The sequence below is a fragment of the Gopherus evgoodei genome, chromosome 5, assembly GCF_007399415.2.
Source record: "Gopherus evgoodei ecotype Sinaloan lineage chromosome 5, rGopEvg1_v1.p, whole genome shotgun sequence".
Classification (NCBI taxonomy): Eukaryota; Metazoa; Chordata; order Testudines; family Testudinidae; genus Gopherus; species Gopherus evgoodei.
Genome location: NC_044326.1, coordinates 44,616,383 through 44,642,012, shown reverse-complemented (window position 1 = coordinate 44,642,012; position 25,630 = coordinate 44,616,383). Strand labels below are relative to the sequence as shown.

The window sequence follows — 25,630 nt, the reverse complement described above, 5'->3', positions numbered from 1 at the left end:
CTCTGGCACCGGCGGTGCAGTCAGCCAGTTCTACTACGGCACCGGACCGCGCCGGCACCGGCAAGACTCCCCGGCACCGACCATCTCCGGCACCGGGAACAGATCTACGTCCCTCGGCGTCTGCGACACCATCAAGGCAGGCCCGAGCGGACCGCCCGGCACCTACCTTAGCCGCGGCACCTCCTGCAGGACTGCTGTCGACTCCGGGCCCAGAAGGTCCGTCGAGTCCAGCTCCACCTAGCTCCCCCGTAAGATCAGGGGTCGAGCTAAGGGTCCCATCGACGCCGGAGACCTTCGCCTCGGCCCGGGACTTAATTGCACTTACGGAGCCGCCTCAGCCGGCACCCCCGGGATGCATAACTTCCAGGGGTAAGCCGATGCTTCGAGCGCTGTCTCCCGAGTCCCGGCACTGATCACCCCGAGGCGCGAATGCTCACGCTCGGGGCGCCGCTCGGAGTCCCGGCACCGGTCGCCCAGATGGTACCGGTCGTACTCGCGGCACCGATCACCATCCGCACGGTCCCGGTCGGGCTCATCTCACCACCGGCACCGAGACTCCAGGAGCCGTTCGCCTCGGCGTTCGGCCCCGCGGTCGACCTCCCAGCACTGAACCGGTGGCAGGTCCCGAACCCGGTCGACCTCCCGGCACCGCGCTGGTGGTAGGTCCCGGTCTCCACTGCCGGCCCGGCACCACATTCACAGAAGGTCGCGGTCCCGCTCCCGGCACCGACATCGCTCCCGGTCGGGATCTCGGCACAGATCATCACGCCGTTCCCGGTCCAGATCCCGGTACCGATGTGGGTCGCGGCACCGAGCCTCGGCACCGAGGGCAGCGTCAGTCACGGCGCATAGAGCTGCATATCATCCAAGCTCGGCGCCCCCCTGGCCTTCTAGGGAGCCGTCGGTTTCCTCCCACACTGGCAGTGTCTATGCCATGGCACAGGACAGGCACGTGGGCCTGTTCCAAGACCCTCCGCCACAAGAACGAGGGCCTCCACAGTGGGGGTTTTGGACCCCATGGGCATACTCTCAGGCCCAGGGTCCGCAACACATTACCCCCCGCCCTGTGGCGGAGCGCAGACCACCGGAGGCGACGGCGTCTAGACCCCCTCACTCCCCGGAAACGGACGATACTCACCGGGACCCAGAGCTCCCTCCGGAAACGGAGGCGCAGCCCCTCACGGAACCCCCTGTGGACACCTTGTTGCCGGGGGTCTCTTCGTCCTCGTCTCCGGATGAGGCTGTGGCGGGCAGCTCGTCCTCCAGCCCCCCCCCCTCTGGATTTGAGGGCACACCAAGACCTCCTCCACCGGGTGGCACAGAACCTGAACTTGCAGGCGGAGGAGGTGTCGGAAATTGAGGACCCGGTGGTGAGCATCCTTTCATCCGATGCGCCCACCAGAGTGGCACTGCCCTTCATAAAAACGATCCAAACTAATGCCATTAACATCTGGCAGTCACCGGCCTTCATCCCTCCGACGGCTCGAGGGGTGGAGCGAAAGTACATGGCCCCCTCAAAGGGCTATGAATACTTATATGTTCACCCGACCCCCTGCTCATTGGTGGTCCAGTCAGTGAACGATAGGGAGCGCCACGGGCAAGAGGCCCCAGCGCCCAAGTCGAAGGAGGCGAGGCGGATGGACCTCCTGGGCCGCAAGGTCTATTCGGCGGGGGCGCTGCAGCTCCGGGTTTCAAACCAACAGGCCCTTCTCAGCCGCTACTCTTTCAATTCCTGGGTAGCGGCGGGGAAGTTTCTGGAGCTCTTGCCCCAGGATGCACGCCAGGAATTTTCCACCATCCTGGACGAGGGCAAGAAAGTAGCAAGAACATCGCTACAGGCCTCCCTTGATGCTGCCGACTCGGCCGCTCAGACCCTAGCTTCGGGGCTTACGATGCACCGGATTTCTTGGCTACAGGTCTCTGGCCTTCTGCCGGAGCTCCAGCACACAATCCAGGACCTCCCCTTCGAAGGCCAGGGCCTGTTTTCGGATAAAACAGACCCTAGATTGAAGGATCTAAAAGATAACAGGGTCATCATAAGGTCGCTGGGCATGCATACGCCGGCGACACAACGTAGGCCGTTCAGGCAGCAAAACCAGCAGCAGCAGCAGCGGCCATACTCTCAATTCCGCCCACGGCAGGACCTTTCGAGGCGCCGAGGCAGGAACAACCGCCGCAGGCAGTCTGGTGGGCAAACGGGGCAGAACCAAGGCTCCACCAAGGCCCCTCCAGGACCTAAGCCTTCGTTTTGAAGGTGCGCCCGGGGGCGCAGTACCAGTTTCCCCTCCGGATCCTTCCCTGCAGTTTTCCAATCGCCTTTCCTTTTTCCTCCCGGCGTGGACCCGAATAACGTCGGACCGTTGGGTCTTGCGTACGGTGCAGGCCGGCTATCACCTGCAGTTTTCTTCGCCCCCACCCTCCCACCCACCTTCCTCGTCCCTCTTCAGGGACCCCTCTCACGAGCAATTCCTCCGTCAGGAGGTGCATGCGCCCCTTGCCAAGGGAGCCATAGAGGCGGTTCCGGACAACGAGAAGGGCAAGGGGTTTTATTCCCGTTACTTTCTAATCCCCAAATCCAAGGGCGGCCTCAGGCCCATTCTCGACCTGCGGGAACTCAACAAGTATATCGTGAAGTTGAAGTTCCGCATGGTATCCCTTGGAACCATCATCCCTTCCCTGGATCCCAGAGACTGGTACGCCGCCCTCGATATGCAGGATGCCTACTTTCATATCTCGATTGCCCCCCAACACAGGCATTTCCTCCGCTTCGTGGCCGACCGCCAAATTACCAATTTGCGGTCCTTCCGTTTGGCCTCTCTACGGCCCCGAGAGTCTTTACAAAATGCATGGCAGTCGTTGTCGCACATCTTCGACGTTGCCGCATCCACGTCTTCCCCTACTTGGATGACTGGCTGATCCGAGGCACGTCGGAGCTACAGGTCCGCGACCATGTCGACAGGATCAGCACCCTCTTTGCGACCTTGGGCCTCGTAATCAATGTGGACAAGTCTACTCTACTTCCCACGCAGCGGATAGAGTTTATTGGGGCCGTTCTAGATTCTACCCTGGCCAGGGCCTTGTTACCCTTGCCCAGGTTCCAGTCCTTGTCGGACATCATTCTACGTTTGCGAGCGGCCTCGATGACCTCTCTACGAACGTGCCTGGCCCTCCTAGGCCACATGGCAGCTTGCACGTTTGTAACAGCATATGCTCGACTCCGCATGAGACCTCTTCAATCATGGCTCATTGCGCAGTATCGTCCGGCCAGACAGTCGTTGGACACGGTCGTCACCGTCCCTCAGAAGGTGCTGGACTCTCTTCGATGGTGGCTGGATCAATCGGTAGTCTGTGCGGGGCTCCCGTTTCATCCGCCCCAACCTTCGGCATCCCTGACCACGGACGCCTCCGATCTGGAATGGGGGGCTCACTGCGGCACCCAGAGAACCCAGGGCTTGTGGACGCCACAAGAGATCAACCTCCATATCAACGTACGGGAGTTGAGGGCGGTCCGCCTTGCTTGTCAAGCGTTTGTCCATCTCCTTCAAGGTCGTTGTGTCGCGGTCTTCACCGACAACACAACGACCATGTTTTACATCAACAAGCAGGGTGGCACCAGGTCCTCTCCACTCTGTCTCGAGGCAATACGTCTCTGGGAGTTTTGCATAGCCCATTCGATTCACCTTTCAGCCTCCTATCTCCCAGGAGTGCGGAACACTCTAGCGGATCGGCTGAGCAGATCCTTCCGTTCGCACGAGTGGTCCCTCCGTCTGGACGTTGCCCTCTCACTCTTCCAGAGGTGGGGTCGTCCCCAGATGGACCTCTTCGCGTCCAGGATGAACAGGAAGTGTCGAACATTCTGCTCCTTCCAGGGTCGGGAGCCAGGGTCTCTAGCGGATGCATTCCTGATCCCATGGACAGCCCGCCTGTGTTATGCTTTCCCGCCCATCCCGCTGATTCACAGAGTTCTCATCAAGGTGCGCAGAGACAGAGCCCAGGTGATTCTCATAGCTCCAGCATGGGCCAGACAGCACTGGTATCCCGTGTTGCTGGATCTCTCAGTAGCCAACCCAGTTACCCTGCCCCTTCATCGGGACCTGATCACTCAGGATCACGGCAGGCTCTGTCACCCGGACCTTCCGTCTCTTCACCTGACGGCATGGCTCCTGCGTGGTTGACAGACTCTGAGTTGCGATGTTCCATCCCGGTTCGCGAGGTTCTCATGGGCAGCAGGAAGCCTTCCACCAGAGTGACTTACACAGCTAAGTGGAAGCGTTTCTCCTGCTGGTGTTCAGAGAAAGCTCTTCGTCCTACGGAGACTCCCGTCACCACTCTGTTAGACTATATCTGGTCCCTTAAGACCCAGGGTCTGGCACTGTCGTCTCTCCGAGTCCACCTAGCCGCCATCTCTGCGTTTCATCCTGGAGTGGACGGCTATTCGGTCTTCTCTCACCCTATGGTGGTGAGATTCCTGAAGGGGCTGGAGCGGCTCTATCCACAAATTCGCCCTCCAGCCCCTTCATGGCACCTCAACCTGGTCCTGTCTCGGCTCATGGCCCCTCCATTCGAGCCATTAGCTACCTGCTCCCTGCTCTACCTCTCGTGGAAGACCGCCTTCCTTGTGGCCATTACCTCAGCTAGACGAGTGTCAGAGCTGAGGGCCCTCACGGTGGACCCACCGTATACCGTCTTCCATAAAGACAAGGTACAGCTGAGACCTCACCCTGCCTTTCTTCCCAAGGTGATCTCAGCTTTCCATGTGAACCAAGAGATTTTCCTCCCAGTCTTCTTTCCCAAGCCCCATTCGTCCCGCAGGTAGCAGCAGCTCCACTCGCTAGATGTCCGTTGAGCACTAGCATTTTATGTGGACAGGACCAAACCCTTCCGCAAGTCCCCCCAGTTATTTGTGGCAATAGCGGACCGGGTCAAGGGGCTACCGATTTCCTCCCAAAGGTTATCTTCATGGGTTACCTCCTGCATCAGGACCTGCTACGACCTGGCCCAGGTTCCGACGGGCAGTGTGACTGCTCACTCCACCAGAGCACAGGCGTCATCGCTGGCTTTCCTCGCCCGCGTCCCGATCCAAGAGATCTGTAGGGCGGCGACCTGGTCATCGGTCCATACATTCGCTTCCCATTACGCCCTGGTCCAGCAGTCCAGAGATGATGCGGCCTTTGGTTCTGCAGTGCTCCAGGCCGCGACTTCTCACTCCGACCCCACCGCCTAGGTAAGGCTTGGGAATCACCTACCTGGAATGGATATAAGCAATCACTCGAAGAAGAAAAGACGGTTACTCACCTTTGTAACTGTTGTTCTTCGAGATGTGTTGCTCATATCCATTCCACACCCGCCCTCCTTCCCCACTGTCGGAGTAGCCGGCAAGAAGGAACTGAGGAGTGGGCGGGCCGGCAGGGGTATATATCTAGTGCCATAGTGGCGCCACTCTAGGGGGCGACTATCAATTTAATTTTCTTCCTCAAAAATTTAAGGTTGTACATACTAATCGTTCTGTTATCATGAATTTTGTAAAACTGTTTCATAACACCTTGTTTGTTTACATACATGATGTGTTACAAACACTGACACTTTTCATGTTACACTGGGCTTCCCAAAGTCATCAGATCAAAGCGATTAAATCAGAGCAGCCCTTTGACTGTATGCAAGTTTTGCTCAATGTACACTGTTCTAGAAGAGAAAAATACAGAGCCCCTCAATATAATTCATCATCCACTTTCAACAATATGCAACACTCATGCAAGCTACGTAAGCAGATTGAGAAAAAAATGTTTCTCATGTAAATAGACCCATACATTTTAAAAGTGCTGCACAACTCCAATTGGCTAGACACTGACATGATCAACTCTGCACAAATTTAGGAGATTCAAAGACCTTGCCCTGAGACAATCTTGTTTAAAATCATAGATAATTGAAGCAGAGGACAAAATATCTTTTTATTCAGTTATTTAGTACTACCACAAGTCTAGAATCAAGCTAAGTACCAAGCCACTGGGTGTTGCGAATCACGATCAGTGCTCCTATATAAAAATGTCTCTTTAGGATAAATTTTGAAGTTTTGTAAGGGGCTTTAGACACATGACTCCACTTATCATAAACAGTACTCATACAGATAAATTCCCACATTGTGCTTTGAAAATTCACTCCTCTATGTTAATCATAGAAAAGTAGGGCTGGAAGTGGCCTCAAGAGGTCATCTATTTCTAGTCCATCCTCCATCACTGAAGCAGAATTAAGCATATCTAGATCATCTAGGGTTGCCAACCCTCCAGGAATCGAACCCTCTAATGAAAGATTATGTCATATGATGAAGCCTCCAGGAATATTTTCAACCAAAACTGGCAACCCTAAGATCATCCCTGAGAGATGTTTGTCTAACCTGTTCGTAAAAATCTTCCATTGACTGGGATTCCACAATCTCTCAGGTAACTTGTGCCAGTGCTTAATTCTCCTTATAGGTCAGAAAGTTTTTCCTAATATCCAACATAAATCTCCCCTGCTGCAAACTAAGCCAATTACTTCTTTCCTTATCCTCAGTGGACATGGAGAACTTGATCGCTATCCTCTTTATGACAACTTTTTACCTATCTCAAGAATTATCATGAACTCCTTCAGTCTTCTCCAAACTAAATATGCCCATTTTTTTTTTCAATCTTTCCTCATATGTCATGTTTTTTAAACCTCTTATTTTTGTTACCCTCCCTGGGACTCTCCAATTTGTCTAAATCTTTCTTAAAGTATCGCACCCGAAACTGAACACAATACTCTATCCAAGGCCTCATCAATGCCAAATAGAGCAGAACAATTACCTCCTGAGTTGCATATGATACTCTGATTAGTACATTCAAAATATCTGCCTCTATCAACTGCCTAACATTGTTGACTCATTCCATTTATGATCACTATAACCCCCAGCTCCTTCCAGGCAGTATTACTGCCTAGTCAGTTATTCTCCATTTTGTATTTGTTCATTTGATTTTTCCTTCCTGAGTGCAGTACTTTGTGCTTGTCTTTACTGAATTTTATCTTGTTGATTTCAGACCAACTCTCCAATTTATCATGGCCATTTTGAATTCTAATTGTGTGCTCCAATGTGTCTGCAACCCCTTTTTATTGCTGCATTTCCAAAATAGTTTTTAGAAAACCAAATACCATTATTTGTTATTTTTACTTAGATTAAACTATTTCAGATAATAGAAACTCTCCTCTGTTCACTAAAGTGATCTCTCTTTTTTACTCTCAGACAGTAGAAGTCCAAAACATTTTAAGTACTAGCATATGAATCACCTAGTCCAAGTGTCTTTGGAAAAATTAATAATTTTCACTTACAATACTATCAAAAAAATTTAAAAAGGAAGCTTTGATTCTATGGCCAAGTTGTCTACCAATGGTAGACATCTCAATCAAAGAAACAAAAAATTAAGAAATTAATTCCTGACACACACCACTTTATCATGGCAATATCGGATCAATCACATTTTCAAAAAAAATGTGACAAGTTCCTTGGAGAATCCCTCAGAGAAGGCGCTTAAGGACTGAGCTATACCGCTTTTTCACACCAGCTCCCCTGGGTGACATAAAAATCTGCATATCAAAAATACACGATCCCTCGAGCTAATCTAATCCTTCCAGCCATTTTATCCTTCTTGGACCAGGAAATATTTTTCCAAAAATTCAAATAAATGGTGCAAATGTGCTGTTTTAGGAAATTTTATGCCTTAAGAATTAATCTTCGAGAAAACTAAATTTGTTTACAGTGTTGCCATTATGCCAAATGGGACAACCTCCTGCAACTTCATATTGAATCACAACATCAGGTCTCCTATACTTGCATTGTGCTATAGTATTGTGGAGAGGCTGCGAAGCGTGAGGGGGGAGAAAGGAGAGATAGGGATGGACTGCACATTGGAAAGGAAAAACTTTCAAAGACAATCTCAAAAAGGCTTTAATTGTAAGGTAGCTCTCTCCTTACTTATACTGTTTTAAAGATTAGCTGTAATTGCACAGTAGCCTAGTGGTCTGCCAAGAGACAGCTCACCTTTAGTTTCTTGACAGTGGTGGGAGGGGAGTAGAGAATGGAGGGAAGTCACTGTAAGCAATAGTCAAAATCCTTCTGTTTTCTCCTACCCTTTATTGTTCTCCCTGCTTTCTCTGGAAGGACTCTCTTCCATCTATACTTTGAGAAGAAGAACCCATGATCAAAAGTGAAACAGGTTAGGTGTAAAGCAGGCAACAAGAAGATCTTCATATTGGATTTCAACATTTATCAAGACTCCAAGTTCAGAATTATTTACACGAGAATGTTCCCGTCAATACTAGACCATGAGCATGAAGGGTGTGCATAACCACAGGAGGATTATATAAGACCACACACGGAAAACCCTATGTAAAACAGATAGAACAAAGAGAATCAATTTTTTTGGCCAATGAATCTTGGCAGTGAACCTATAAAATATGCATTTGTAAATCTATTAATTTAGGGGTTTTTGTGTGAGCTTTGGCAACATTTAGAAGCCAGAGCCATGACTATTCCCTTCATCTGTTTTGTTCTAGAATTGCAAGTATTTTTGCCACACCCCAAACCCAACTTTCTGAAGGAAAAATGGTTCCCTCCAGTTTAAAGCTTCTTCGTTTATAGGGAGTTACTAAGTAGGCCTCACTTTTCTTACTAACGAACAGCCAGGATTACAGTTCATTAAAAAAGTATTTTATGCTGCATTATTTAAAAATAATGGGGAGAAAATGCAGATGTTTGAAAAGCACACAACCAAAAACTTGAACTTTACAAATTTGAAGTTTTCAGGTTTGGTAAACCTCTGTCTGGATTTCTTTTCCCCTGGAGCTTTCCCCCCAAACCCTCTCCAACTGCAATCTCCTAGTTCTACTAAAGCTGATTCACAGTCACTCTTAGTTTAGTCAATGTTATCTTTTTTCTGATACTACTGTGATGAGCTGATGATTTTTCTGGTGATGCTGTCATGAGCTGACAGGTGAAATTCTCCAACACATATCCTGTTTGACAGGAGCAGTGAGCCTCAAAGACTTCTTGAGGAGAAAATATCCACATGGAATTAGAAGAGTACAATACTATGAGCTGTAGTAACTACATGTAAAGACTTCTAAATCTGGCAAGAGGTAACATATTCCACTTTCTATACAATATTTCCAAGTTGGGCAGCTCTTTTATTATAAATTCTGTTTTAGGTGATTGTGAAAGAGGAAGTTTTCATATATTCTACCAAATACCTTGGATCTTCCACTGAATGAAAGCAACTTCTGCAGTTAGTGTGCTACCACACAGGCACATGTTACACAACAGACTTGCAGATACCACAAAAGATGCTCTGGCAATAGACCAGAGGGCTGTTTATAAGCAAAAAGAAACCCAAATGGAATCATACACATGACGACTAAGCTAGCATCTAACTGAAAAGGCAAATTCCCTAAAGTTGTATTTAATTTAGGGATGATCAGTGCAATCTCCTTGGCTATATGAGTAAACAATAGTGGCTTTTTAGGACTTGTCTACACTTAAAACACAACAGTGGGACTGCTGCACCATGCAGCGGCCCTGCCATAGCACTCAGTGTAGACACTACCTACACCAAACAGGAGGGCTTTTCCATTCGGCATAAGTAATCCACCTCCCCAAGAGGTGGTAGCTAGGTTGACAGAAGAATTTTTCCATAGACCTAGCACTGGCTAGAGGGGACCTTAGGTCGGCTTAACAATCCCACTCAGAGGTCCAGATTTTTCACACCCCTGACTGACATTAAACTGACCTAATTTTTTAGTATAGACCAGACCTTGATGTCCAACAAAAGTAAAGAACAAAAATGTAGCATTTAGGAGTACTGCATTGCTCACTAAATAATGCCAACATGAATAAGAGTTGCAGATATTGGGAGGATACTATGTGAGAAAAATATTGGAAGAGGACTAAATTTGAAAAAGGAGCTCAGGAGAGCTGGCAGTTTCTCAGGGAGACAATACTAAAGGCACAATTGCAAATTATCCTAATGCGAAGGAAATATAGGAAGAATGGTAAGAGGGTATTACGGCTCTGTAGTGAAGTGGAGTGGCCTCCCTCCAGACTTGAGAGCGAGGGACCACTACCCTCCCCATGGTGGGCAGAGCCAGATCCACTCTACCTCCTTGCCAGAAATACCAAGGTAGGATAGGAAGTATAAAGGGAAGGCCCTGAAGCTCAGCTGAGTGGGAACCACAGAAGAAGACAGAGCTCTCCAGTCTGCTATCAACCGCTGCAGACGATCCTGTGCTGGACAGTGTCCTGCCTCTGGAGGAGACCGACCCCAGACAGGAGTTGCCAGGACTGCCATCTGCAGTATACCCTGAGGAGACAGAGGACCCTTAGACTATGAACCCCCTCTCCAAACTGTGGTAGGAAGTAGCCTGGAGAAACCACACTTTAGTCTGGTTTTGTTGCAAGAACAGGGGTCAGTGTGTTGCCGCTAGAATCCCCGCTGACCCAGAGGCAGAACACTCTGCCACTGTTAGAGCAGTGGGCTGGGAACCTGTGGAATCGGGTGGGCAAAATCTTACAAAAAGTGGAAACATGGATGAATTGCTAAGAAGATGCACAAAAGAATAGAATAAACATGTAGTGACAAAATCAGAAATGCTAAGGCATAAAATGAGCTACACCTAGCAAAAGACAATAAGAGGAGGCTCTTTAAATACATTAGGAGCAAAAGCAAGACCAAGGGAAATGTATTTCCTCTACTTAGAGAAGGACAGCTAATAAATTATGACAACAAGAAGATTCAGGTGTTTAATGTGTATTTTGCTTCAGACTTCACAAAAAAAGGTCAATCGTGACCAGTCATTTAATACAATATTAACCACAACGGAGAAGGAATGCAAGCCAAAATAGGGAAACAACACGTTAATGAATATTTACATCAGTTAGATGTATTCAAGTCAGCACACCCTGATGAAATTCATCCAAGGGTACTTAAAGAATCAGCTGAAGAAATCTCGGAACCAATAGCAATGATTTTTGAGAATTCATAGAGGAGGGGTAGGATCCCAGAGGACCAGAGAAGGGAAAACATAACACCTATCTTTAAAAAGGGGAACAAAGAGGATCCAGGGAATGATAGACCAGTCAGCCTAACATTGATATCTGGAAAGATACTGGAACAAATTATTAAAACAATAAATTTGTAAGCACCCAGAGGATATCAGTGTTATAAGGAATAGCCAGCATGGATTTGTCAAAAAGAAATCATGCCAAACCAGCCTAATATCCTTCTTTAACAGAGTTATTTGCCCAGAAGATGGGGGGAACCATTAGATGTGATGCATCTTGATTTTAATAAGGCTTTTGATACAGTCCCTTTTGATACAGCAAACCAGGAAACATGGTCTAGATGAAATTACTGTAAGGTGGGTGCAAAATTGGTTGAAAGATGGCACTCAAAGGAGTAGTTATCAGTGGTTTGTTGTCAAACTGGGAGGGGATATCTAGTGGGGTCCTGCAAGGGTCAGTCCCAAGTCCAATACTATTCAATATTTTAATTAATGACTTGGATAATGGAGTGAAGTAAGCTTATAAAATTTGCAGATGACACCAAACAGAGAGAGACACCAAGCAGTCTGGAGGACAGGATTGAAATTCAAAATGACTTTGACAAATTAAAGAACTGATCTGAAATCAACGAGAAGTAGTTCAGTAAAGACAATTGCAAAGTACTACATTTATGAAGGAAAAATCAAACGCACAACTACTAAATGGGGAATAACTGGCTAGGTGGCAGTACTGCTTAAAAGGATTTGGGGGTTATAGCTGATCACAAACTGAATGAGTCAACAATGTGATGAGGTTGCAAAGAAGGCCAGTATCATTCTGGGACGTATTATATATAGGAGTGTCATATGTAAGACTCAGGAGACAATTGTCTCGCTGTACTCAGCACTGGTGACGCCTCACCTGGAGTACTGTGTTCAATTCTGGGCGCCACACATTAGGAAAGATGTTGACAAAGTGGAAAGAGTCCAGACGAGAACAATATAAATGATAAAAGGTTTGGAAAACTTGATGTGTGAGGGAAAGTTAAAGAAACTGGGCATATTTAGTCTTGAGAAAAGACGACTGAGGGCAGACCTAGTAACAGTCTTCACATTTGTTAAAGGCTCTTATAAAGAAGATGGTGAACAATTTCTCTTCATTTCCACTGAAGGCAGGACAAGAAATAAATAGCTTAATTTGCAACAAGGGAGATTCAGGTCAGATAACAGGACAAACTTTCTAACTATTAAACTCTGGAATAGGATTCCAAGGGAGGCTGTGGAATCCGCTCCTGTGACCATTGTTGCCTGGGGAGGATCACACTGAGATTGCTCAATCAGGGCAAACTGCAAAGAATGATACAGATGATCCCCAAAACTGGTGGTTATTCTAGTAATTAGATTAACCAATCAAGCTACAAAACAGTTTCTAGAATACCTTACTGGTTACCCTGAAGCCAAACACACAGTTCCCTTAAAGCAATCCAGCCCTGTGCTCCCACCCAGACAGCTTAGTCCAGGGGTCCCCAATGCGGTGCCCGCAGGTGTGCCCACGTACTAAGTGCACACATGTACTGACCGGCGGACGAGCATTCGTCAAAATGCCGCCAAAATTTGGCAGCATTTTGGCGGCGATGCCTCTGGATGACGCCACTTGTCAGCGGCATGTCGATGGATGCTCGTCCGCCGCCACGGTCCTCCGTGGCTCGCCGTCTGGTGCCCACCAGACAAAAAAGGTTGGGGACCACTGGCTTAGTCAAATATGATGAGGATTACTGAAAATCTTGTTCATCAGAAAGTTCCATCAATCCCAGGGGAGTGGATATGTTACCCACCACGTCACTGAATATTTCAGATATTACCCAAATACATGCTTTCAGACAATTCTTATTACCTAAACTAAGATTTATTAAAAAAGGGGAAAAAAAAAGTATTATAGTTAAAAGGTTATACATAGAGACGTGAATAAGTCTTAGGTCAGTTTCATAGTAGAGATAGTGAGCTGCTGAATAGAAAAAGTTCTTTCCAGAATCGGTTCATCAGGTTACAGTCCAAATATGCAGTCTATATATAGACTTTGTTTTAATTATTTCATGAGAATTAGCAGGCTAATCAAAACTGAAGCTGGAGACCTCAGTCTTGCGACTCAAGCTTCTCCTAACCAAGCTTAAGCAGATCTGAGATACAGGATTGCAGCCCTAAAGTTCTTTTATAGATTTGTGGAAATCTATTGTTAGCCTCTTGACAGCAGGTATTCCTTGGGTGAAGAATAGTGGCTTTGAAGTAAAATCTATTTTCTATGTATACACAAATACTTAGTTGCATCAGCATAATATCCATTAATCAGTTCCTAGATAGTTTACTAAACTTCAAAAAGAAATATAGACAATGATGTTATTAAACTGAAGTTGCATCTAAATGTTAATATTCCCTTTTGATCTTTCAATCAATAGAATATAGTAACAGACAAGAATCATCTGGTTACATTGTTAACCTCTAACAAGATATGGGTAAACACAGACAAATACAATCACTATCTTCTTCTAATTCTCCAATAAGTCTGCATTTCAAAGCTCTAGTCTATCTAACATGGCTTTGTTAGCTATTTATAAGGAACGGCCCTAATTTGTCTTTAAAGGTAGAATTTGGGTCATTCAGCCTACAAGTTGCTTACCCCTTTCTGGCTCGGTGTCACACCATCACTGGAGGTTTTAAAAACAGATTGGACAAACATCAGGGATGATCTAGATTCATTTGGTCCTGTCTCAGCGGAGGGGGCTGGACCTGATGATTTCTTGAGGTCCCTTCCAGCCCTACATTTCTATGATTCTAAGAATTCCTGTGAAGTGTGACTGCAGATGCCAATGAATTCTTCACAATAATGGACACATAACATATGCAGAGTAAACTTGGTCAGATCTAGACCTTTCTGGATGGTCATCTGCATTTCCAGCCTTTTACCATCTAAGAAAAGAAATGCAGAGAAGCTGAGTTTGGCGCATAAAAGACACTGCAGTTGATTCATCACCATGTGATAATCAGCTATTTGCTTAGTAAATGACTCAATGAACACAGAATTTCCTCAACTTGTATCTTATCAGATTCCTTATCTTGAGGAACGTATCTGACAAAGTGGGTATTCACTCATGAAAGCTCATGCTCCAATACGTCTGTTAGTCTATAAGGTGCCACAGGACTCCTTGCTGCTTTTACAGATCCAGACTAACACGGCTACCCCTCTGATACTTGACAATATATTTTTAGTGCGCTAGCTCAAGTCTGTCTTCAAGGGCTGGGAGGCTCGCTCCCAGCTGCTGTGAAGACATACCTTATGGGGTGTGTGTGAGACAGCACAAGAAACAAGAGGTAAAGGAGAGGGAAGATGAACAAGGAAACAGGGGGTGGTATGACCATTCAAGTTGAAGGAAAGGGGAACTGACAACTAAATATTCAGATGTGTCAATACACATGTGCCCCAACAGTTTTACTGCTTTGAATGATTCTGTGGCTCACAAGGCATACCACTCAAGCTTCTATATTGAAATTGCTTGAGTGTAATATGCTCCACCCCCACGCCCACCCCCACAAAGTCAAAATGATGTTTTCCTAGAATTAGATAGGTAGTAATAAAGATAGTGGAACTGTGTAAAATGAGCACTGCTACTGATAATGTGACAGAAGTTAAAACAAATATAGAGAAAAACCTGTTTCTGTAATAATATATCACAACATCAATGAGTTCTAGACAATATTGGAAAACTGACTTTCTCCTCAATATCTCTTTATCAAAGATCCAACATTGAAAATGGTTCTATCGTTCAAGCAAGTAGCAGCTGATCAATTTCCATTTTTAATACAAATAAGAAATCTTAATTTAATTGGAGAAAACCCTTCAGTTATTATTGCAACAATTCACTTCACAGCGACTTCAAAAAAGGCTAGAGTCCTGTGTATATACATTTTTTCAGTATTCTTTTATCACCTTGCTTTGTGCAGATGTCAAAGTTATACCTTTTGCAAGTTACTTTAGCTTTCATCCAAAACAAATAAGAAGAGACTCGTAAGCTAAAACCTGTCAATATTACTGGAGTCATGAGATTCAACAGAGCTGTTACCTCCTCTTCAACATAACCATTCCTCTGAGTGCAACAATTCCATATACTGATTCAATAGTAAAATATTTTGTTTTGTTTTTCCCTCCCCTGATTAAACAGATTCTCATTTAATGCTTGTTTACAAATTAAATTTTTTCTGTATTTTAAAAAGAATAAAAGCAATTTATATCAGTTCAGATATTCTTATATGAATCATGCTTTGAAGGAGAGAGCAAAGGAGATAAAGCCACACGAGACTATGTTCCAAACAACATTAAGGGTCTGAAATCCATAAAAGTAAATTCAGGTCAAACTGTTCAAGTGTTCTTCACTTACTGAGGGGGTCTGACAACAATGTGTGGCACAACAAAAAAGGAAGGGATGGAATTTCAGTCTAACTTTGAAACTACTATACTTTTGTGGGCTAGTCAATGCCATAATATTTGTGACATTCTGTACCTTGGGGGAGCGCCCTGTAACCCCCATATTCCATATTTTATATATATAATATTGTGATGTTACATATAAAGCATGCCTTGCAAGGTATCAGGGGAAAGCTTATGATCTGCCAAAAATCATTTTTCTATCCATATATGTATACCATTAATGCATACAAAGTTATGAGAATTGTGTTGTATGGTTGTCACTAAAACATGCTGTAAGCTGGGGACATCAGCCAGATATTAGCTCCCCAGAGGCAACAGCAAAGTATGTAGCCACCACCCAAGCAGGGTGTCAACCAACCCATCAACAACTATTGTCCAGCAAAGAAGTTACAATGCAGTGACTCATGTACATGAGGCCATACCAGGGGAATTGCTCAACCTTGTCTGGAGACTCAGCAATGCCCACCCAGACATGCCTGGACTTTTGTTTTCCAAGCACATGGGCTAAAGGTATAAAACAGACACAGTGGCCACATGCTGTCCTTTCTCCTTCACCCACCTACACTGCAAGCAGCAAGGACACTCTGAAGACTCCAACTGATGGGACTGACCCAGATTTGAGGGGTGAAATCTGTGTATTATGAACTGCAATATCCCAGGGGGAGAGGGGGGAATTACTTAATCTAGATGTTGCCCAGCCTAATAGGGCTGGGAGTTTAGACTACATTCTTATATTTTCTTTTCTTTTGGTAACTAACTCTGACTTTTTGCCTATCACTTAATACCACTTAAAATCCACCTTTTATAGTCAATAAATTTGTTTTACTGTTTATCTTTACCAGTGAGTTTGTATGAAGTGTGTAGCAAATATGCTCAGGTTTGCAAAGGCTGGTGTATATCCACTTTCCACTGATGAAGTGGTGAACCAATTAATACATTTGCACTATTCATCTTGAGTGGCTCTGGGAGCATTCATGCAATCTAGCTGGGTGTGGGGCTCCACATGCGGTTGTGCTAAGTGATAACAGCGCCTGGAGGGGATTGCTGCTGGTCATTAGCAAGGCATTGAAAGAGACAGCCCAGGCGGGAGAGATTTAAAGGGGCAAAGTGGTCCCACGGTCCCAGGCTGCACCCTGGGGGGATCCCTCACAATGTTATTTGAGCATAGCTTGTTGTTAAAATAAAAGATATATAATAATTACCTATATTGTTTCTCTAGATGTTCATAGAGCCCTGTAGTTCCATTTGTTCTCGTCCCTCAATATGTTCCAGGTAGATAACAGAACCTAAAGGAGGAAAAACACACATTAAAATAATTAATAAAAAAGTGAATGGTTGAAAAAACTGGATGTTAGACTGTATCCACAACTAGCATGTAAAACTAACTGTGGGCAAGTCTCAAAATACAAGTATAGAATAAATTTAGTTCAATGCGAAATGTACTTCGTTTTCATCCCATGACAGCTGGTGTTGGAGAAATGTTTTAAACGAGTCAAGGTCAGGATTTTGCCATTTACACCATCAAAGGACTCTGTCTTAAAAACAAAGAGAGAGAGAAGGAAGGTCATCAGGACCACCAATGTCCTCCCCTGTTGTTTTTTAGAATCCACTGGCTCATATGCCCATACTGATGCTGTTCAAAGAGGCATCAACAGAAGCCTTTGGCAATTGCTATACTGGTCTCCTATGGCGACCTTAGAAAGTGATACGTGGTTTTAAGCACAGCTCCACTAGAATAATGTATTAAGTCACTTACTTGAGTATTTGCCTCTAAATGGCCTACGACAGCATTTCTCAAATGTGGCCACCGTGGCCGCATGTGGCCACCAGGGGCTTTTCTTGCGGCCACAGCCTCCTGGGCTGTGATTGGAGTGGAGGGCAAAGCAGGGGCTCCTCCCTCTCCCTGGTGCTCCTGGATGCACCACCTTGGTGTTGTTTGCTGGGGCCGCCAGCAGGGACTGGGCCCTGACCACTTCTGGAGACACCTGGGTCACAATGCTGGAGCAGCAGGCAGCCAGTGTGTTTCCCACCTTCCCAGGTGCAGTGACACTCAGACCACGGGGCTCCAGCTGCGTGGCGGCAGGCCCCATCCTCCAGACATGGGGCTTCAGGCTCCAGCCTCCCGTGGCCACTCACTCACCCCTCTCACTGCCTCCTCTGATCTCCCATCCAGGGCTTAATTTGTCCCCAGGCTTGCAGGGGTGTGTAAGTCTGCTGTGAAAAGTACTACTTGTGTGCTTGTTAATATCTCTTTTCACAACAGCTATCAATACTAGCTATCAATAAATAAATTACAATGATTTAGACATGGTTATGTGCATATTTATTTGTTTTTCCTAAAGCTAATTAAGTATTTTAGGGGAAAGCATGAGAGTGACCACCAGCAAGAGTTGGTCGCCACACTCTGAGGCCACCAAATAATTTGTCCTGGCCTAGGAGCATGATGTTTCAGTTCTGGGCTAACTAACTGTAAGACATATTGGAGGATTCAAATGTGTTTTAGGTGGTTCCGTAGGACAAAAGAGCACTAAGCAACAATTGTGAACCTCGTCTTTGCCCTTTCCCTAATCATGCACAAGTATAAAAAACATCAAAAGATCACAGTCTAGGCATACCTTTAAATCACTGGGAGAAAACAACATATGTAGTGACAAATTGCATAGATGGCATACAGAGTAAAAAGTAGCAGGAGGAAATTACAATGAGAGAGTAATAGGGCCTGAATCCAATTTAGATCAACATCCATAGCACAGTTACTCCTCAAGAGATAAGACATCTGACAGGGGACCAGAGAAAGCTCAGATGCATCTTGACATCAGCTAGCCTACTTCAGCAATAAGCAGCTGCCAGCTGATGTCTCAGATGTACTAAAGGTACAGTGAAGACCTTTTTGAGTCTCAGCGCACATAAACATTAAACACATTTTATTGCCCACTAGGGTTTTAAACCATGACAAACTGACATGGGGCTGAATATGGCTTTCCTTATCTATGCTGACCTCAAAGTCATGGAATAAAACACCTTCCCCTCTTGTGAGGTCCCAGAGCTCAGGCTCCAGTCCAAGCCTAAACAGCTACACAGAAATTTGATAGCCCTACACCCTTAGGTCTGCAAGCCCGTCATCTGACCTAGGCTAGCTGCAGGCATTTAAATGCTGTGTAGACATCCCCTAAGGAATTATCAGACTAAAGTCAGTAAGGAACTGAACTCAGAACACAGTGGAACAGTCTAACACCTTCTTCAGGTTCTCCAGTGACTCTCATCTTTGAAATCAAAGAGTTCTTGCCTAGCTGTGTGCTCAAAGCAAAAGATCCAAGAGTGGAAAATAAGAGATTATTTTATTTGGAAAAGCTATTTTTCTTACTCTTCTGAGGCCTGCTATGAAGACAATTCAGTATGATAAACAGGATCTGTAATCACAGAATCATAGAAATGTAGGACTGGAAGGGGCCTCAATAGGTCATCTAGTCAGTCCCCTGCACTCAACACAGGACTAAGTAATAACTAAGACCATTCCTCAGAGGTGTTTGTCTAATCTGTTGTTAAAAATCTACAGTTACAGAGATTCCACAACTTCCCTAGGCAATTTGTTCTAGTGGTTAATCACCCTGACAGTTAGGAAGCTTTTCCTACTGTAGAACCCAAACCTCCCTTGCTCCAGTTTAAGTTCATTGCTTCCTGTCCTATACTCAGAAGTTAACAAGAATAATTTTTTATCCTCCTCCTTGTAACAAACTTTTAGGTACTTGAAAACTATTATTTCCCCTCTTCAAGTACGTCTATACTACCTGCCGAAACTGCAGGCAGTGATCAATCCAGCGAGGATTGATTTATCCTGTCTAGTCTATACGCGATAAATCGACCCCCGAGCACTCTCCCGTCACGAGAGGAGCAGAGTCGACAGGGAGAGCAGCAGCAGTGGACTCACCGCAGTGAAGACACCATGGTGAGTAGATCTAAGTATGTTGACTTCAGCTACGTTGTTCATGAAGCTGAAGTTGTGTAACCTAGATCGACTCCCCTCCCCCACCCAGGGTAGACCAGGCCTTAGTCGTCTCTTCTCCAGACTAAACAAAAACATTTTTTTCAATCTTTCCTCATGCTTCATGTTTCTAGATCTTGAATCATTTTTGTTGCTCTCTTCTGGACTTTCTCCAGTTTGTTCACATCTTTGCTGAAATATAGCACCCAAAACTGGTACCTGCTTTTAAATGAGCTGCATGTATGAGGATAAGTACATTAATAATTAAGTGTTTTAAATCTCGTTTGAACTCAGATTTTCAAACTCATACACAAAATACAAATATTATGTGCATACACTGTCCGATCCACCAACACAAATTAGGATTTACTTGCACAGAATTTTAGGTGTTTATATAGCCTTCATCACTATAGTAGATGAGTGCTTCACAATGATTAACAGATATTATCTTCAACATCAGTGAGGTAGGTATGTATTATCCTAATTTTACAGATGGGAAACTGAGGCACAGGGTAGTTTGAGTGACATGCCCAAAGTCATACAGGAAATCTGTGGCTGAGCCAGGGCCTGAATTCAGGTCTACTAAGTCCATGTTTGGTGTTTTCACCACAAGACTATCCTTCCTCCCAAAAGTGAAAAAAAGTCAAATTCCCAAAAGGGTGTATGCACAGCGTTTGACACGGGCTGCCTTGTGTGATGGAGCAGGAAGCAGGGCGGATTTGACCTGGGAATGTTGCAGGGGAGTTACATTGGGGATGGGGAACTTCCCTTGAAGGAAACTACCTGAGCTGTAACCTGAGCCAGGAAGGGGGTTGAGAGAAGTGACACCTTCTGCTTGGGAGACTGAACAAAAGAAAGAGCTGCTGGAGGAGTTTTTTATTTTTCAGTCTTAGGCTGGGTGGTACAACGCAGGGAACCCCAAGCTGGGGTCTAAGCTCCCTGAACCCCCCAGAAGGACTTGATTGAGGGGTTATGCTTGTACTTATATGCTCCGCTTGGGACTGTGCTCCTGTCATCTAATAAACCTTCTGTTTTACTGGCTGGCCTGAGAGTCACTTCACAGTGAATCTCAGGAAGAGGCGTCCAGGGCCCTTACTTCCCCACACTCCGTGACACCTTGTTTATCAAATTGTTACATAAAAGATTTTAATCAAATTGTTACATTTCTAATGTCAAGTTACAGTGGGATTTTTTAAAATGCTCAGTGTCGATTTAACTCTGCTACCATTAGAGTAAATAGTAAAGCTCCTATTGAAGTCAAAGGAAGCAATGAGACCATTGCTGAGAACTTTTAAAGATATTACCCTTAATCTGTATTATCTATTATCTGTAAACAATATGAACATTCTCTGAAACCAGTAAGAAATAAGTAACTCAATGATAGAGCTATAATTCCATGAAGGAGCTCTGAGTGACATCAAACCATGAGGGCGAAGCTCAAATCTGGTTATGGACTTCTAGCTCCATAATTTTAAAAATGGGCTTGTATTCCATTCTACAGTATATTATACACACATACACCAGGATGACAGATGCATGCACTGCAGACAAGGACTGCCCGCTGCCCTTTCCCTTGCTGTTGCTATTCCTGTCTTCCCATAAATGACTGTTTGGGGGGTTGTTTTTTTAAGGATAGCATTTCCTCCCACTCCAGTACCTTATCCTGCACAGTGTGGCTCTTGCCTCCCACTCCAATGAAAGCTTCTTGGAGTGACTCTCATTATGATTGCCTTTTCCCTGCCAGCTCTGACAACGATTTGGGGGGCAGAGAAAGGCAATTACCAGCAATTAGTTTAAATTTAGTTCACAGATGTAACATCACATCTGTGAAATTGAAGATTTTGGAAGACAGGCTGCAGGATGCTTAATACTTAAGTCCATGTATTATAGGACAGTTCTGCACCCCTAACAATGCCACAATTTTGTCCATGAATAGAAGTTCTGGTACTGCAGCTTCTGTATTCCAAGAACTACTCACTGGTCCATTTAGCCTAGGATCTTGCCTCTAGCAATGATGTGCTTGACTGAAAGAACAGTGATTATTTTAAAATCCTATTTGAAAATGTTGTGCTTACTATAGTTATTGAGTAAGACCCAAGATTAATAGAAGTGAAAGCAGCTAGCAAAATTAATCTGTGTTTTACATTTTATTTTCTTTGTGCATTTGACAGCACTTTGCATGTATTCACATCTATCTTCCCACTGTACAAAGACTTATGGACTGGTTTTGCCAAGACTCAATTGAGTAAAGTTACTCGCGTGTTTGAGTAGTTCCATTGTCTTTATTTGACATTATTTGTAACTTTTGAACCTAGGAAGTGCAATTCTTATTCATATGCGTCTAACACTTTAAAAAAATTGCCTATTATCCTTCAGCTTTAATATTAAAAAAGAAAATTGATGTGATCCTAGTAAAACTATAGACTTTCAGTTTGTACATTATTATTTAAATGTCATTGTGTGGGGATGCAGAACTAAATGATAAGAGACTATCCAGAAAATTGCAAGTGAAGAAAAAAATGATTTAATTCTTAACAAATACATTCCTCCTCCCTCCGAGAATAAGTTATTTTCTTCATATGCCAAGAGGAGAACAAGTGTTCATGGAAACATCATGAATCTGCAGTTTCTGCAGATGTTCTACTGTGAAAGATTTTTAGCTTGATAATCAGTATCTTTAACATATTAATGTTCATAAAATGAAAAATTTAACTAAACTGTATCCTTTGAGATAGATGAAGCACATATGATTCTAATCTATTCTGGCTCTCATATTGTACCCATCACCATGATATCCAATGGTCTGATTATATATCCTCTAGTCAAACTTGCAAGTCTTTGCATATAATTTTCTGAATTAAATCAAAAGGGACAAAATTAAATTATATGTTACAGTAAATGTCACAGCTATTCATTGAAGCCCTGGACTCTAGCTTACCTAAAAGTGCTCTCCGTGTGGTAAAGCAGCTTAGAGTTGATTCTATTAAATTTCTACTTTGGCAGGCCATAAGATATTAACTTGTTAGAAAAATATAACCTTTCAATACAACAACACAACCTATTTTAGTTTTCTTTAAGCAAGACTAGGAATCAAGCTGCAACAACATACGTATTTAAGCAAAACTACATTCTCATCTTATGTACAAGAAATACTATGTTATACCACATCATCAAAAGAGAGCTTGAAGTTAATTGTAGCAATGTGTAAATTATATGTCAAAGAAGAAAAAAATATATTTGATTATGATATGCTGACAACTGGAAATGCTGCTCCCCAAAAATTGAGCAAAAAACTGTATGCTTTCCTTAAGTTTAAAGTAAATGTATGAAAACTCAAAGCTAACCAGTGGTTCAGTAAGTAGTTAAGAACCTGCTGTAATCCACACATCATTATCCACGTCCATAAAATACCAAGTAGAATTTTAAAAACCAACTTAAACTGTAATTATCAGTATTCAGACCTGGGCCCAGATCCTCAAAGGTATTTAGGTGCCTATCTGCCTCTTTAGGAACCCAAGTCCACCTCTTGAGGCACCAATGACATTTTTGAAAATCATCACACAGCATCTGCCTACCCCGCTAGGCACCTAAGTTTTGGTGGGTAGCATTCGCAGAGCCACCTATGCTTTGATGCTACCTCACAGCTAACAAGCAGCTTTAAGCCCTAGCTCAGGCTAGCTAGGGGGAACACCTGTGGGGCCCAATCCTGCAGGTATGCTCTGAGCACTCTGAGCACACTTAAGACCTGTTGACACCTCACAGCAGCAGGGCCAGATATAGACCAACAATAGATGAAAGGGGAACCACACAGCACCTGCACAAAAGAGGGTGAGAGTGAGAGATGTATTGACTGTGAGCAGGAAAGAGAGCAAGAGAGGAAAAAAAAAACCATAACAGTTTCAGCTGCTAGGGCACGGCCTACCAAGGCATCTAAGACAGGTCAGCCATTTAACTATAAGAGAGAGTTTGTGGCTGAGGATTCCAAGAGGACAGAGGTACCTTCTCTGGTCCATCAGCCAGGTCCACTAGGTCAACTGTTTAGGCACCTAAGTCCCTCTCCTTAGTGTTTCACTCTCAAGTAGCTTAGGGGGCTCTCTAACAAGCTGCTGGCTACGGAGGAACACTTTCTTAGGCACCTAATTCTCCCCATGCATCGTACAGGGAGCCTGGGCACCTAATTTAGGCTGAGTATTCCACTAAGTAGCAGGCCACCAAGGATATATGTCTACACTGCAAAAACATAGAACCAAAATAAATCAGAGCAGAAAATCTCAGAGCCCGAGTCTACAGACTCGGGCTTGCATTGCTTGTGCCATGAAGCTAAAAACAGCCATGCAAACATTCTGACTCAAGCTGGGGCTTGGACTGTGAAGCCCATCTCCTTCCCGGGCTTCAGAGCATGAGGTGGAATGTCTACATGGCTAATTTTAGCACCATAGGATGACCTCAAGTCTATAGACCAAGAACTTGCTGCCACAGGGTTTTTTTATTTTTGTTTTTTGGCAATATAGAATGTAGATGTACCCCAACATGTTAGTGCCCACCAAGCTGAATGGAGCAACAACTAAGTATACATGAGGATCTGGCTGGTGTTCTTAGCCCATGGGCCATGATCTTAAGATGGGCTGACAGAAGGTTTATATAGTTAAAAGACTGCCTCCCATTCGCTGGTAGTATAGTCAGGTCCCAAAGGTCAGCATTTTATTTAATATAGCACATGGAACAGATGGGATTTAGAGAAACAAAGAAGCATTTCTTGCAGCAACTACAAGGAGGTGGAAGAGGCTGTTGTTCCCTTGTCCAAATTGCCTATAGTGAGGAAGAGAAGTAGCATCTACCCACACAAGAAACTCTGTGAAAAGCACAGAAACTGATCCAAAGGACTGTAGGATGTGGTGTTTGAAGAAAAGCACAGTAATTTTGGATGACGGGGTAAGAGAAGGAAGATCACTCATCTATATTATGAACCTTCAAAGTTACTTTGAAATTAACAGCTTCTTTACCATCCATTGCAATGTGCCTTGCTATTTTAAAATAGAATATTTTTGGGGTATATTCAAATCTTGCCTGTCAGTGTTTGTAAGATAATGATGGGTAAGTGGAGTTCTATTCTCAGACCTGTAAGCACACAAATGACAGCCCAGTTCTTACACGTTACTCCATGCCAATGGATCACTTCATCTGTGCAGAGACACAGTGAAGTCTACGGGGGTCCACCAAGCAGAATCACTTGCAGGATTAGGGCCTATACATGCACAACCAAGAAAATAAATCCTATTCAAGAGCTGAAATGCAGAACTGTGGCTATTTATGGGAGAGTTTCTGAACTACGATAATGGAATTACTAAAATGTGTTTTACAAGATATTACACAGAATGATAAATTAACTGACTTTTCTAAAGATATAGACACTGCAGTTCTCTAGAACAAATAAGTGTCTGTAGTTTTACAACCAATCACACATATATACATATATGTATTTGGAATTATGTCCAAACTGAAACAATGCTATTGTTCCTATTTGTCACTTCAGATGGTGTTCTAAAATATATTTTAAAAACTGTGCTCTTAAATACTAGGTCCAAGGTTTTTTTTGGCAATTCACAATTTAAGATATAGTTCTTAAAAATAATTTTCTGGTAGAAGTGTGTCATCAACTTGAAGTACAGTTTTCATTTAGAACCCAATTCTGTTCCTGAAGTCAGCAGCAGAACTCTCACTCCAATATCATCATGCCACAGAATCTGATCCTGCAAACATTCTCTTTTTTATGTGATAGGATAGCAGATGATTGATACTGGAACTATAACTTTAGGCATTTTAGTAGTTAAATTAAGCATACATAATTGTTTGCAGGATTGGAGCTACACTTTCTCTTTCAAACTACATTTATCTAGCAATGATAAGCATATTTCTACGAATATGTTCCCCTCACATGTGCTACTGTTATGTCTCATCCTCACCCTAGTTCAAACACTCCACCCAATGAACAAAAATTAAGAATTGTAATCCACATATTACCTAGCAGTGCTACTATAAAAAAAAGCAGGCACAATACACTTTTACTGACACTGAAGTGAGTTTCTCTTTTAAAGAGTGTGGTGGTACCTAACATAATATCAATA

General features: G+C 44.2%; 1 protein-coding gene across 4 annotated transcripts in view; it reads right to left on the bottom strand.

The window, feature by feature from the left end:
* The window catches only part of KLHL5 (kelch like family member 5), a 133,371-nt gene that overhangs the window by 105,962 nt on the left and 1,779 nt on the right, over positions 1–25,630 (bottom strand). For all 4 annotated transcript variants that reach the window (XM_030563716.1, XM_030563719.1, XM_030563718.1 and 1 more), the window contains exon 2: positions 16,726–16,809. The gene's annotated coding sequence lies outside the window, so the exon portion shown is untranslated. The remainder of the gene's footprint in view (positions 1–16,725; positions 16,810–25,630) is intronic.